Genomic DNA, 15,813 nt, shown 5'->3' with positions numbered 1-15,813 from the left:
GTGCTTGGTCTGCTTCCTTTCCTAATACTCTCAGGCTCCAGGCCAACCCAGCCTTGTCCCCACAGACCCCAACACATTCAATTCCCACCCAGTCCCCAGTCTTACCATGTAACTTTACATTCTTTGGTAAGGTGGCTGAATGAATATATGATAAACATTAAAAAAAATTGTAACTTTATTCTACTGGCAAGCATTAGTAAAAGAAATGAGTAAAGTATTACATTTAAGTAACCAAAATTATAATACACTTAGAGATCTGTTTAATAAGAAAGACACAGGCTTAAATGAAATAAATGTATTAGAATATATACAACAAGATCTTGATAATGGAAAGTTACACTATGTTCTTGGGGAAGAAGACCCTCCTAGTTTAAAAAGTCAGCTTCCTCAGACTAATATGTACATTGAATTAGTTCCAATTAGAATCTAAACAATAATTTTAATGAAATTTCATAATTATCTTTAAATTCACATGAAAAATGACTGAAAATAACAAAGAAACACATAAAAAGAATAGTTAGTCTTGCCGTATAGAACATATTATAAAGTCAAACAGAAATGGAAAACTGGTAAAACAAAATAGAAAATCCATAATCGACAGCCATATTTATGAATTATCCCCATGGAAGAAAGTAAAATGGACTCTAATCTTATATATTACACATAAAAAAATCCAAATGGATAAAAATATGGAGAGCAAAACAGTGAAAAAAATATTGCAAGAAAACGTTGAAGACTATACTATAAACTGAGGATAGGGGAGATCTTCCTAACAAAGACTGGAAAGTTGGAGGCTCTAAAAAAGATGAAAGACCCTCAGACCAGCGTCTCACTCTGCACTTTACCATGCCTTTCACCAGAGACCCTTTCCAGCACCCTACATTGGATAATGATTCCTACTTGGGAAAACTCTGGGCTTCCAAGAAACTGTCATATTAAGAGCCCAACTCACCTTGCTCAGCAACAGGAACCCTGGAGTCAGCTCAGATCAACTCCCACAATCACCTTCATGAGGCAGGAGGTTTATTTTTTTGATCCTGAGATACCAAAGGATGACATGGATTTCTGCTTAGCAGCCTTGTGCAGCCACTACACAGGGACATTCAAGAACAAAAGTGAGGGGCGCCTGGGTGGCTCAGTTGGTTAAGCGACTGCCTTCGGCTCAGGTCATGATCCTGGAGTCCCTGGATCAAGTCCCGCATCAGGCTCCCTGCTCGGCAGGGAGTCTGCTTCTCCCTCTGACCCTCCTCCCTCTCATGCTCTCTGTCTCTCATTCTCTCTGTCTCAAATAAATAAAAATTAAAAAAAAAAAAAAAGAACAAAAGTGAGATAGATACTCTTACGCTAGGAGACCACCCAGAAAACCCATGGAATCATCAAGACTCAATACCCTGAAGTATTGTTACCCTTTACTCTGCTACCTTCCATCACTTTCTGAGCTAACATCAGACACTGGATCAACCCTAAGGAGTCTATCCACAGCATCTGGGGATCCATAGTGTCCCTTTACAATGAGGCCACCAATGGAGGCTACTCCTGAAAGAATGATGGTGGCTTCTTTTCTCTACCTAGTGTTGACAGGTCCCTGGACTAATTAATCATAGTGGAACATCCTGCCACCTACCTGAATTAAATAGATTTGTGACAGATGGAAAAAAATATGAAAGGTGTATTTGACTATAAACTTTACAACTTTTGTACCACTAAGGCCACAGAGAAAATATATGGGAAAATACTTGTAATATAAATTTTAAAAGTTAATTTCTATTAAGAAGTAGGTGAATATGATCCAAAGAGTATATTAAAATGACCCCAAAGATCATGTGTGTCTGTGTATGCAAAGATTTTGTTGGGGCTCCAAAGGGTCCTCCATGTATAGCACCCCTCTTTCTTGTCCAAGATCCTGAAAAAGTTGGAAGAGTAAAGAGTAAATATGGGAGCCAAAATACCCTATTTTTAATGATAGAGGCTAAGTTCCCTAGCCTGTATTCCCACCAGACTGTCACCCCTTTAAGCCTCTCTATTAAGTTCTAGGTTGCTCACAGCCAGGCCGCATATCTACATCCTTTTTCATTCTGTTTCTAGAAAAGAAGGTGGCTCTTCTGGTAACTCTTAAGGCATCTAGCTTCTCCTTGGTTCACTGTTTCTTTTTTTTTTTTTATCTTTTTTTTTTTAAGATTTTTTATTTATTTATTTGACAGAGAGAGACACAGCGAGAGAGGGAACACAAGCAGGGGGAGTGGGAGAGGGAGAAGCAGGCTTCCAAGCAGGGAGCCCAATGCGGGGCTCGATCCCAGGACCCTGAGATTATGACCTGAGCCGAAGGCAGAGGCTTAACAACTGAGCCACGCAGGCGCCCCGGTTCACTGTTTCTGAGTATACTCTTACATACCTGAACTGATCATAGTTAATAAGTAGAATGAGACATGACAATTGGCTTAACAATCAGACCCTTGCCTGGAGCTGGAGGGAAGGGTGTCAGTAATACTAACTAGGAGGCTAACTATGGGGGAGGAATGGATTTCCCGAATGGGAAGTCCAAGAACTTCCTGCAAGAAAAGAGGGAAAATGGAAGTGAAGAGTTAACCAGCAAATGTCCCCTACCCAGCCTTGGGTACAGAGTCAGGCAACAGGCAAGCTGAGACCTGAAGAATGAAAAGGAATTGGCAGGGGAAAGGAGAGATGGAAGGCATTCCAGGCAGAGCAAATAGCATGTATAAAGCTCTGGGGATAAGAGATACAGGACACAGGCAGGAACTGCTAGTATTTCAGTGTGCCTAAAGCACAGATCTGGCATCCCTGCCCTCAAAGACCAAACAAAACCTAGGTAATATCAGTAAACTTTTGTGGACTAAAGGACTAGCATCCCATGAGTCAGCCTCAGCCCTGGACACAGCTCCTTACTCCAACAGTCCCTTAGCCCCCCACCCCTGTTCTGCAGTGCCCTCCCCAATCTCAAGGAACCCACAACTGCCAAAAAGCACCCAAAGCTTAGACATAAAGGGCTGGGCCCCAGGCTGCTAGGCCTCCAGAGATGACTCTGCCCCATAGGTGTACTCTGGCTACCAGATCCTGAAGACATAGCAACTAGAGCTGATGGAGGGCTGGGGAGGGACTAGGAGAAGACTAAGGGCAATCACAGCTGCCTGAGGGAAATCTGGAGACAGCCGACTGAGTGAGACTTCCCAAAGCCTTTGCTGGCCTCTTCCAGAAGCCTAAACTAACTCCCTCCAGCATAAACTCTGGAGACTTAGCACCCCTTTCAAGACATATGGAAGTGAAAAGGCCCACAGTATCTGAAGATCTGGATGTTGGGTTTGTCACTCACCATCTCCCTAGAGGCTGAAGGCCTTTAGGAGTCTCTGTTCAGAAGCTCCCAGACTCCAAGTACTCATGAAGGGTCTAGGGAAATGGCCAGTGTTAACCATACCATACCCACCTGATCACCAATGTGCACAGAGCTTGGACTTTGAACTCACACAGAACTGGATTTGAACCTTGGCTCTACTACTTGCTGTGTGACCATGGGCAAGATACTTTATATCCTGATCCTCAACTTTCTTATTTGCATAATGGGGATGGTAGTGTTGAGAAGATTAGATACAATAACATATATGATGTGCTAGATGTGAATATTCTTCATAAGTTTTAGTTCCTTTCCTTGATGCCACCAGGCTCCTTTCCCCGCTTTTGGATCCTTTCTCTTGTTGTTCAGACCCTATTTTGTCTCCTATTCTTGCTGCGAACAGACTGTCGAGAAGCTTCATAGTCCTGTCTGCTTAGAATAACTGCCTCCCAACCCAAGGCACTTGCACTTGAGGAGACTCAAGCAGTCATAAGTCACAATCACTCGGTCATGTGAACTGAACACTGTGTCTGGTTTTATGCCAAGTATGGGGGAATACCATGGAAAATAAGGCAGAGACTCTTCCTCAAGAAGCTCTGCTCCAGTGGGACAAAGCAGCACAGAAGAGCTTATAATAATACAGCACAATAACTTAGAAGTAAAAGGGGACATACCCACTGAGTCTGGGGGCATCATGGAGGTGGTGACAGATTAGATAAGTCTTAAAAGGATGAGTAGGTGTCAGCCGGAGGAAGGAAGGTGAGGAAAGAGCAGAGGGGAAAGCATTAGCAAATTAAGGAAAGCACACAGAGCCTTGACTGTGCAAAGAAATGGGCAGTTCTGGGCTTCTGGAAAATAAAGTGGCCTATAAGAGATGCCCAGTTATGTTTGGATAAGCATAGAAAAGAGTCTGATGGGATATACACCAAACTGTTTTACCTACATTGAGGTTGGAAATATGGGAGATGGGAGTCTTTCAGGTTTTACTTTATTTTTTTTAAGATTTTTAATTTATTTTATTTGAAAGAGAGAGAGCACGAGCTGGGGGGAGTGGCAGAGGAAGAGGGAAAACAGACTCCCCACTGAGCAGGGAGCCTGATGCAGGACTTGATCCCAGGTCCTGGGATCAAGACCTGAGCTGAAGGCAGAGGCTTAACTAACTGAGCCACCCAGGCACCCCCAAGTTTTACTTTATATCCCACTACATTGTTTCAAATTGTTACTAGTGTGTATAAATTTTATAATTTAAATATATCTTTTTTAAAAAATGTAAAAACAGTTAATTTTGGCTACAATGCATAGAACAACTTAGAATGGGGCAAGTCTAAAGCAGAAAGACCAGTTATAAGGCTACTGCAGGTGGTGAAATCCTAAACCAGAGAAGTGGCTATGGGAATGGGGAGAAGGAGAAGTCAAGGGTGTCAAGACTAGAATTGTGTAGGTGGTGGTACCTTTACCGAGACAAAGTCCATGAGAGAAAACAGATACTAAGAGGTCAAGGAATTGAGGACTCAAAAGTCACCTTGACATGTCCAACAAGATCTCTGGGTTTCCTGGGATCCTAGGGGGAAGGGATAGGCAATGGAGCCTTCATCCTGTTTATGGCTGTATCTGAGCCAACGTTTACCCTTTGCTTTCTAGTCTCAGTGGTGTAGGACCCCAATCTTGTCACTACAGTCTCAGCCTGGCCTAGTACATCCCGAGCTCTAGAAAGTCTCCTCAAATGGAAAGGGCCAGTACAAGCAAACACCTGGGCATCCTGGGAAAGGCACTTGTCCTGGTGCAACCCTAATTCTCTCTTTGACCCCGAGGAAGCCACACTCCTCAGTGGGCCTCAGTTTTCCCATTAGTAATTTAGAGGGCCAGAGGGAATCATTTTTAAGGCCCCCTTCCAACTCTCATATTCCATGATCCAGTAAACCACATGAACAGACTCCTACTTAGCTTTTTCTGAGCAGGGAACATTTAAAAATCTGGTTTTCTGATGTAAAAAGCTTGCTCAGAGATCATAGGTTCTGTGTTAATTAGCCATGGGTAAGAAAGCATTAAGGCCTACAGTTAGCTAGATTTCAAACACAATGACGAAAGGATATCACACTGAATAGATGTTTGACTTCAGAGAAAGCCCTATTCTTTAAGCCCTTCTTTGGTGCCACTCTACAAACCCAGCTTCAAATCCCCACTTAGGAGCTGTGTGACCTTGGGCAAGTTATCTAGTCTCTCTGTGTACTGGTTTTCTCTGACATTAAATAGGGATAATAATAGTACCTACTTCATAAAACTGAGATGATTAAATGAGTTAATATTTATAAAACACATACAACAGCACCTGGCACATAAGAAACATAACACACATGATTGTTAAATAAAATAATAATAATACACATAGTCACAATTCCTGCCCTCCAGGAGCTTAGAGCCTAGAAAAAGGCCACTGTCACCCAGCACAAGGAGAGAAGCATGAACGCAGCAGCCTAGAGGAGGGTCAGTCTACTTGGCCAGGCCAGAGGGCAAAGAGACATAAGAGAGTAGGAGTGGCATTGTCATGGAGATTCCCAAAAGAGGTGAATCTTGAAAGAGAAGTAAAGCTTTATCAGGTGAGGAAAAGGAGAAGGAATTTCCAAGCACAGAGCACCAAATGATCAAAGGCATAGAAAATGCAAGTAGTTCAGAATGACTGAAGCATAAAGTACATGTAGGGATGGGGAGAGGAGGAAGCAGTCAGGGAAGAGTGGGGAGATGTGAGATGGAGAGGCCAGCGGACCCCAACTCAGGTCAGATCTGTACTGAGATCTATGTAGCCTTGGCATGAACTCAACAGTTGAAAATCTGAGGTAAGCTGAGAATAAGGAAAAGATCATGCAGAACAAAAGGAACCAGGAAAGGCCTGAAAATGTGTTACCAGAGAGGTAGAAGAACTCGAGTAAAATAGAAGGAAAAAACATTTTTGAAAGGAAAAGATAGAAAGTGACAGTTGTTGCAAAGAGAATAGGCAGGATGGGGTCTGAGAAGACTTGTGGTAAGTAACTGATGTTGACCTTGACCTCTGACAGAGCAGCCTCAGTGATTGTGGACAAGCGAGGATTGCTTAGAATTCAGTAACCTGGAATTAAAAGTTGAAGTGATGGCAGTTGGCTACTCTTATAAAAATGTTTATATTTTACAATAAAATATGTATCTAAATACTTAAAATATGCACTCAGGAACTTCTCTGCAGAAATTTGTACTAAAGAAATAATCAGGACTATGTGCAGAGATTTATTTACAAAGGTTATACTCTTATGTTCATTAGAGCAAATAATTGGAAATAATCCTATGATGTGATTTAAAATGGCTACATAAATAAAAGTGCATCCATCAATGAAAATTTAAGATTTATTTTATTTTAGGGTGCCTGGGTGGCTCAGTCGTTAAGCATCTGCCTTTGGCTCAGGTCATGATCCCGGGGTCCTGGGATCGAGCCCTGCGGCAGGCTCCCTGCTCCACGGGAAGCCTGCTTCTCCCTCTCCCACTCCCCCTGCTTGTGTTCCCTCTCTCGCTGTCTCTCTGTCAAATAAACAAAATAAAACCTTTTTTAAAAAAAGATTTATTTTATTTTAGAGAGAGAGAACAGGGGGAAAGAGCAAAGGGAGAGGGAGGGGGAATCTTCAGCAGACTCCGCACTGAGAGCTGAGCCCAACGCGGGGCTCGATATCACGACTCTGAGATCATGACCTGAGCCGAAACCAAGAGTCCGATGTTTAACTAACTGCGCCACCCAGGAGCTCCCATACAACGGAAATTTTAATGCAATGATTAGAAAAATACTGACACAGGAGAAGTGTCAAGTTACAAAAGAGAACATCCAGAATGCCCTCTAAGTCTAAGTAGATCTCAAAGTCTTAGAAATAAGATTGGAAGGATATAAACCAAAATGTTAACATTGGTGGTTACCTCTACAAGTGTGATTATGGGTGTCTGAAACATGTTTGATTTTTTGTACTTCCCAATTTTCTACTACATTATTTTTGTAATGAGAAAAAAATATTAAGAGCTTAACAGTACTGAAAAAGGAACATGATTCACTTCAAGAGAAATATGGTTGGCTTTCTTATGGGTTGAAGAAGACTTGAGCTTGTTTGTGTGTGAAGGGAAAAGAAGAGGAAAGACTGAAGCTAGGAGAGAGGGAGTAAATGAAAGAGCCAGGCTCTGAGAGATAAAGGGGATCCTGGGCATGAGGTGAAGATGGCAGAGGACCAAAAGGCAGTGGGAAAGAGACTTGATCGCGGAAGCACGATCACCTGCCACTGTGTGGAGAGCAGGGAGATTAAAGGGATGGAGGAGAGTGGAAAAGGTTTACAACAGCTGCTGGAGGGTATTAGGAAGTCAATTAGCAATAAGTGAAGGGATTGTAGATCGGATCCAAGGGAGGGCCCAGCTGCCACTGAGGAGCAGGACTTGATCCCACTGCCAGTTAACGTATTAGCTGCAGCCAAAGAGAAAATGTACGGCCTGGATCTAACCAATGAATGTCTAAATAATATCCAGAAAATATGACCCAGAATAACTGCAACACTAAGGACTATATTAATGTATTAACTAATTTAAGCCCTGCTTTTCTAGTTTGGTCTCAGGCAGTTGTACATCTTCACTGTCCTCATTATTTTTAAAACTGCTTGTGTTGGCTAAGCTTGTAATGTGTTAGTGTGAAGCAGAAGCACTGTGCCTTCCACCTTATTTTTCTTTTTTTTTAAAGATTTTTTTTTTTTTTAAGATTTTATTTATTTATTTGAGACAGAGAGAATGAGAGAGAGAGCGAGCACATGAGAGGGGGGAGGGTCAGAGGGAGAAGCAGACTCCCTGCCGAGCAGGGAGCCCGATGCGGGACTCGATCCCGGGACTCCAGGATCATGACCTGAGCCGAAGGCAGTCGCCTAACCAACTGAGCCACCCAGGCGCCCTAAAGATTTTATTTATTCATTTGAGAGAGAGAATGGGAGACAGAGCATGAGAGGGGGGAGGGTCAGAGGGAGAAGCAGACTCCCTGCTGAGCAGGGAGCCCGATGCGGGACTTGATCCCGGGACTCCAGGATCAAGACCTGAGCTGAAGGCAGTCTCTTAACCAACTGAGCCACCCAGGCGCCCCCACCTTATTTTTCTACCAAATAAATACCACAAGGGATGGAAAAAAAAAAAAAAAAGATAAATAAAGGAGGTGGGAAAAGGTAGTGAAATGAAGAAAGATTTAGGGAAATGACACTTTATCAGTCAAAATGATGAGTGTTAAAACATCACTAATCTATTGGCGCACAATACATAGCCAGCTGTTTCCAGGGCTGTTGTGCTTGTTCATTCCCTAGATGAGTGTCTACAGAAGTCTTCCTAGCGTCTGATAATAAACAAGTCTCTTTACTTCAGCCTTGCAGGTAGGTAACTAGAATATATTCCTGTATCATAAATCAATGGTATCAGACTTCCCTATCTGACCAGTATAATCATTATAATTTACCTTGAAGGGGAAGTATCAGGAAATTCAAGATTGTTAGAACAAAGCAGAATCCTCATCTAATATAGTTTGTGCTTACTGGAATCACTTCCTGGACTGAGGGAAAGCAGCTACCATCTGTTAGGCATCTACTATGTGCGTATTCTTTGCGAGGCCCTCTATTTTCACTCTCTCGTTTAATCCTCCTGATAGTTCTGCAAGGAAGATATAATTTTTGTCACTTTACAGACAACAAAAGAAGCTCAGAGATGGTAAAACAGTGAAAATGATAGCACCGACCTCATAAGACTATTTTGAGTATTAAATGAGATAATAAATGTGAAGCATTTAAGAGCAGCACAGAGTACTTTCTTCATAAACATTAACCACAATAATGGCTATTAGCCATAATAATATTCCAGGATTTATGCTATCATTTGACAAAATAAGGTGGGTCTTCTTATCACTATTCCCATTTCACAACAAATGAAATAGGTTTAGCCAAGGTTACAGCAAGATCACTATAGGCAATATATCAACTATCACTTTCACTAGGCTCTGCTGGGCCACCATGCTTCTGCACTAGATTCACGTTCATTATATCTTCTCTTCGTTCCCAGTCAAATAACTTTACAATCCCTTGAGGGTACAAACCAATGAGGGTGAGGACAACCCAGAGGAGCAGCCTGGGCTCCAAAAGGAGTAAGTCTGGAATCAAAAAAGCACTAAAACATAAAAACACAGAGAAAGGAAAGTCTTTTCAACAAATGGTGCTGGGAAAACTGGATATCCACATGCAAAAGATTGAAATTGAACTCTTATCTTACACCATACACAAAAATTCACTCAAAATGGATCAAAGACCTAAATGTGAAACCTAAAAATTCTTAGAAGAAAATATAGGGAAAAGTTTCATGACGGTAGATTTGGCAATGATTTCTTGGATATGACACCAAAAGCTCAAACAACAAAAGAAAAAATAAATTAGACTTCTTCAAAATGAAAAACTTTTGTGCATCAAAGGACACTACTGATAGAAAGAAAAGGCACTTTTCTCTACAAAATGGAAGAAAATATTTGCAAATCACATACCTGATAAGGGACTGATATTGGGAACATATAAAACCTCTTACAACTTAATACCAAAAAACCCAGTCAAAAAGTGGGCAAAAGACTTGAATAGCTATTTCTCCAAAGAACATAAACAATGTCCAAGAGGCTTGAGAAAAGGTGCTAAACATCATTAATCACTAGGGAAATGCAAATCAAAACCATAATGACATACCACTTCACACCCATTAGGATAAAGATTATTTTTTGCAAATGGTAAATAACAAATGTTGTCAAGGATGCAGAGAAATCAGAACCTTTATGCACTGCAAATAGGAATTTAAAATGGTGCTGCTGCTGTGGAAAATAGTATGGTAGTCCTCAAGCATTAAGCATAGGATTAGCATATGAACCAGCAATTCCACTTCTAGGTATATATCCAAAAGAACTGAAATCAGGAACAGATATTTGTACACTATGTTCATAACCATTATTCACAATAGCCAAAAGGTAGAAATTATCCAAATGTCCATCAATGAATAAATAAACAAAATGTGTTTGTTTGTAGTACTCTGTGCTGCTCTTAAATGCTTCACATTTATTATCTCATTTAATACTCAACAACTTACAATGGACTATTATTCAGCCCTTAAACAAGGAAATTCTTAAACATGCTACTATGTGAGTGAACCTTAAAAATATAATGCTAAGTGAAATAAGCCAAAAACAAAAGGATTAATATTGTATGGTTTCACTTACATGAGGTAACTAGAGTAGCAAAATCCAGAGATAGAAAGTAGAATAGTGAAAAAAAAAAAAGTAGAATAGTGGTTACCAGGAGCTGGGGGAGAGAATAATGGGGGAGTTATTGTTGATTGAAACGGAGTTCAGTTTGGGATGATGAAAAATTTCTGGAAATGGATAGTCATGATAGATGCACAATAATGTGAATGTACTTAATGCCACTGAATTGTACACTTAAATATGTTTAAAATAATATATTTTATATTATATATATTTTATCACAAAAAATCTACTAAAAAAGTACTGCACCTAAAAAAAAGATGGGAAAGAAATAAATTTAAAGGTTCACAGTGGTTATCTTTAGGGTGTAGGATTATAGGTTCTTTGTTTCCTTCTTTACATTTTATTATTTTCCATATTTTCTTCAATAACCTTTTGAATGAGAAAAAAAGTATTGTTTTTTTTTTTAAGATTCCGTTTATTTATTTAAGAGAGAGTGAGTGAGCAATAGAGAGAGCACAAGCCAGGGAGGAGAGGCAGAGAGAGAAGCAGACTCCCCACTAAGCAGGGAGCCCAACTCAGGGCTCGACCCCAGGACCCTCGGACCATGACCTGAGCCGAAGGTAGATGCCCAACCGACTGAGCCACCCAGGCACCCCATGTTTATTTCTTTAAATTGCTGTATTACCACTGGGATAACAATGGAGATGATATGCCATCAAGCACCAATTTTAATACCATACACTGAAAATAGTTAAAAGGTACTCTATCAACCTAAACAAGGAGGTAAACTGAGGCAAGTTCAAATTACCAGAAATTTGAGTATTTGGGAATTGCAAAGGGAACTGCAATTTGGGAAACATGCTGTATCAGGCTACAGGTGAGTCCTTCGAGGATTTGGGGCAGGCTGTACTTATGAGTAAGGAGTGCAAAGAGGGGTAAGGCCTGCCAGGGAGAGATTCTTGGTGGATGTTCTTTGGTCAGGAGAGAAGCCTTGATCTTCTGTAAATCAGGCATTTACAAGAAATCAGTCTCTCAGTTAAATTCCATTCTTCTGAGGGAGCATGCATGAGGGTCTCCAATTCATATCCTCCAGTTCAATTTTACATTGAAATCCTCTCACAACTTCATTAATTTATTATTTATTTAGCCATTTCCTTATTGGTGCACATCTAAATTGCCTACAATTTTTGTGCAATTACAAAAATGAAATAAAATCCCTTGAATATTTATCCTGGTAAGCTCCTGTAACAATTTCTAAAGGAAAAATACCTAAAAGTGAAATTGCTGGATCGTGTCATACAATTTTAATTTATGCTACTTAATCATACTTTCTAACCCATGTGGGCCAAACTAAATCTTTCTCAGAACAAGGTATAAACACATAGGATGGGGATTTTACTTTCAATAGACACAAAACTGAAAGAGGGAACTTTGTGTTTTTTCAGGAAGCCCACATAACTGGAAGTGAGTGGGTCAGGAATGTTTGGTGGAGACCAGGATAGATTGCGAGATTTTACTCTGTGTTCTTCACTCACCTTTTTATCTTCTTATTTAGACAACAGAAAACCATTTTGGATAACTGTCTTGTTATATAGCTTGTTCCAACAAATAGAAGGAAGACATTCCAATAGAAGAGGTTGCCCAGCAACAGAACTAGGATCTCCTGAGATAGCTTTCCGTCCTTTGAATTGTTCAAGCTCAGGTGAAATGGTCCACAAGAGAAGCCACACAGTGTCTAGTTAAAAAAGCACAGACCCTGGAGTCAGGATGCCTGGATTTGAATCCTGGTTCTGATACCTAACTGCGAGATTTGGGGCAAGTTAATTAGCCCTCGGTGCCTCAATTTCTTCATTAGTAAAATAACAATAATAACAGTACATACCTTACAGATTGTTATGCATCACTTGTTCTCTCCAGTTTTAAAAATATCTTTCAAAAGAAACACAGAGGAAGTTAGCTTTCTAAGATTATATGCCTTGTAGCAGTTTAAAAAATCCCCACAGAAGTTAAATCCAAGATGAGTCTGGGAGAGGGAAGAAGACCTAAGGATTAAGACATTGATCAAGAATTTTGGCTCCCAATCCCCCAGCTCTAGGAGCAGCATCATAACAAGGAAACTAATAAAACACAGGAATCAGAGAGAATATTATGAGTGTACTTTTAGGAAATTCTAAAGTACTTTTAGGAAAGTACTTTTATGAAAGTACTTTTAGGAAATTCTCTGGAGAGAAGTAGAAAGGCATGCATTATATCCCACCTGATGGCAATCAGGCACTGGGGTTTTAGTTCTAAATCTGACACTGTGCCACCTTGGCCAACTGACTTCACCTATTTGAGCCTCATTTTCCTTAAAACTAAATCATCTCTCTGCACTTTACTCATCAGCTCTCAAGATCTTTGACTCTACCAATCAGTACTCAAGTTGAAGAGATTTGATGGTCTGGGCCCTCACACGGAGACAAATGAAAGTCTGTAGAATGCAAAATCCCTCCATCAAGAAGGCAAATCAAGAGAACCCAGAGGACTGGGATGTGGAACTGGGTGCTCATTGAGGACTCTGTTTTCTAGAGAACAATTTGGCTTAGCTGCCTTTTTCAAAGTCCTAGGACCACAGACTGCCAGAACTGGAAAGTACCCAGTCTCACCCTCTCATTCTGCAATTAAAAAGAGGCTCAGAAAAGCTAAGTTCACTGGCCAAGGTCATCCAGCAGGACATGACAGAGCCAGGACTACACATCAACCCTTTTGACAGATCAGAGTTTTTCCCACTACCCCTCCTTTCTGGAAATCTGGGAGCTCAGGGCCTAGCACAGGGCAAGTGATCACGTACACTTGGTTTGTACTTGAACAGCATCCCGGACACAAGCAGGACTGAGGGTAAGCAAAGGAGACACTAGTGCCAGGTGCAAAATTAAAGAAGAGGGGGTCAAAAAAAACTCAGTATTCAAAACAGTATTTTAATGCACTATTTAAAAATAAAAAATTGAGGGGCACCTGGGTGGCTCAGTCGTTAAGCGACTGCCTTCGGCTCAGGTCATGATCCCAGGGTCCTGGGATCGAGCCCTGAGTCGGGCTCCCTGCTCAGCGGCAAGCCTACTTCTCCCTCTGCCTGCCGCTCCCCCTACTTTTGCTCGCTCTCCCTCTCTGTCAAAAAAATAAATAAAATTTAAAAAAAATAAATAAAGATAAAAAACTGAACAAAATACAAAATATAAAAACTTCAAAATAAAGACAGAATCTGGACCTGCATTTGTACAACCCTGCCTCACCCATCTTGCTCTAATCCTGGCCCTGGTTCCAATAAAATTTTTTTTACAAAAAAAGATTGACAAGTCACAGCCATAGTTTGCAGATTTTATCCTTTAAAATACTGCACTAAAACTTTATCTTGATTTCTGAACTTTTTGATGCCCCCTTAAATTTTGTGCCCAAGGCGAGTGCCTGACTTTTTTCACCCTAGTCCTGCCTGGGCAAGACAAGGAATGTCGGGTGCAGGTCACAAGGGCATGATGTACCTAAAATCCACGGTTTCCTAATCTTGGGTCCGTGGCTCCCCCCATAGGAGTCTGCAGATGGGTTCTGGGGATCCATGAATCTCCTCTGGTCATAGGCAAAATACTGTGTTCACATATCCTTTCCTGGGAAAACAAAGGGTCTTTAATTTTCATAGTCTCAGAAGGACTCCAAAAAGGTTAAAAACCCTGCCACAGAATAAGGCAAAACCACCCCACCTGCTATTTTCCTGTGTCTTCATCCCTCTTTATTATTCTTCCTGCATAAAATATGCATGCATAAGAAAAACACTAATACATTCATTCTCACAGAAGTGCAAAGGACATAAGACAAAAGCCCTGGGCAGTTTATTTATTGTAGCTCAAAAACTTTGGGCCAATGTTGAGTCTCTTGGGGCACCTGGGTGGCTCAGTCAGTTAAGCGTCTGCTAAGGTCATGATCTTGGGGTGCTGAACCCCCATGAGGCTCCCTGCTCAGTGGGGAGTCGGCTTCTCCCTCTACCCCCGCCCCTTCATGCTCGGGCACTTTCTAATTAAAAAAACAAAAACAAAAAAACCTCTATTAAGGACGCAATTGAAGTGATAGGTACAGGCTTCAGCGGGACATCTTCCGCCCCAATCACACGTCTAGGCGACTTCCTTAACCCTTCCCTGGTGTTTCTCGTCCACAACCAACACCCTTTTGACAAGTCAGTCGTGAAGAGAGGGAAAGACAGCACCTGCTAAAAATGAAAGGATCTGGCTAAGGAAGCAGCTCAGCAATCCCATTACCTGACTTTACCAAGGCTTCGCCTCGAAGACACCCAGGCCTCAGAGCGTCTCAGACACCAAGGGCGCAAGACCGCAAGACCGGAAGCGCGGAGGCGGGACCCGCGCAGGGGCTCACGCGGAGGGGGCAGGTCACGTCACCGCAAGACCGGAAGCGCGGAGGCGGGACCCGCGCGGGGGCTCACGGGGAGGGGGCAGGTCACGTCACCGAAGTGCCAGGCGGGCCCTGATTGAAGGTTGATAAGTGGCTCCTTGTTTCCCGCTACCACTGTTGCTGCAATCAAAGTGGCAAATATTTACCTTGGAATCTGACTGACTGAAAATATTTGGTTGGAGCCAGATGCGTCGCGTGTCTGTCCCTGAAATATTAGCTAAAGGAGTGATTTAGGAAAATAAAATGGTGGGTGGGGTGCCTGCCTGGCTAAACTATTTACTTTCCTCCAGCGCCCGCGCAGCGTGTGGAGCTTCTGACAATCCCGTAGGGAATGTGAACAGCTGGGAAGCAGGCCAGACTAGGAGGGAGAGAGAGGGTCTGTTTTGCATTGGGCGGATAGTTTAACATAAATCAGAGATGTGGAAATAGACATCTTTCTTAAAGGCTCTTGGAAATGTTCTCAAAACAGTTTACCCAGGAGTAGTAAACTGTGAAGTGGTTTTGTTACATCTTTAGTTCTAGAGTACATCTAAAATAAGGGTACTAGTTACTTGGGAACCGACAACTCCTTTCAGAAATGCTGCCGCTGTCTGAGCCACTTGTCAGTCCTGAGGTGTGGGCGAGACAATTCATACAGCTTAAGGTTGAGCAAGATGCTTACTATGCGCCTGGCACTGTGGTCAGCATTATTGGCCCGTTGTCTAGGAATTCTCACAACCAGAGCACACCCAGGATGAGTTATCATTAGCTAGCTCTGTTTTCCAGACGAGAA

The 15,813-nt window shown here is 41.8% G+C and overlaps 1 long non-coding RNA gene across 3 annotated transcripts in view; it reads right to left on the bottom strand.

The window, feature by feature from the left end:
• The window catches only part of LOC123859393 (uncharacterized), a 70,501-nt gene extending 55,503 nt beyond the window's left edge, over positions 1 to 14,998 (bottom strand). For 2 of the 3 annotated variants that reach the window (XR_006794452.2, XR_008507764.2), the window contains exons 1-4: positions 14,891 to 14,998; positions 14,123 to 14,245; positions 12,490 to 12,536; positions 12,143 to 12,342 (exon numbers count right to left, since the gene is read on the bottom strand). This is a non-coding gene — a long non-coding RNA (uncharacterized LOC123859393). Of the gene's footprint in view, positions 1 to 8,383; positions 9,026 to 12,142; positions 12,343 to 12,489; positions 12,537 to 14,122; positions 14,246 to 14,890 lie in introns of those variants that run through there. The other variant, XR_006794453.3, reaches the window with a different exon arrangement.
• Positions 14,999 to 15,813: the final 815 nt, after the last annotated feature.

This window comes from Mirounga angustirostris, unplaced genomic scaffold (genome assembly GCF_029215605.1).
Source record: "Mirounga angustirostris isolate CCGP_5_RB_7025 unplaced genomic scaffold, mMirAng1.0.hap1 SCAF_4, whole genome shotgun sequence".
NCBI classification, from domain to species: domain Eukaryota; kingdom Metazoa; phylum Chordata; class Mammalia; order Carnivora; family Phocidae; genus Mirounga; species Mirounga angustirostris.
This window is presented reverse-complemented; position numbering and strand designations above follow the sequence as displayed.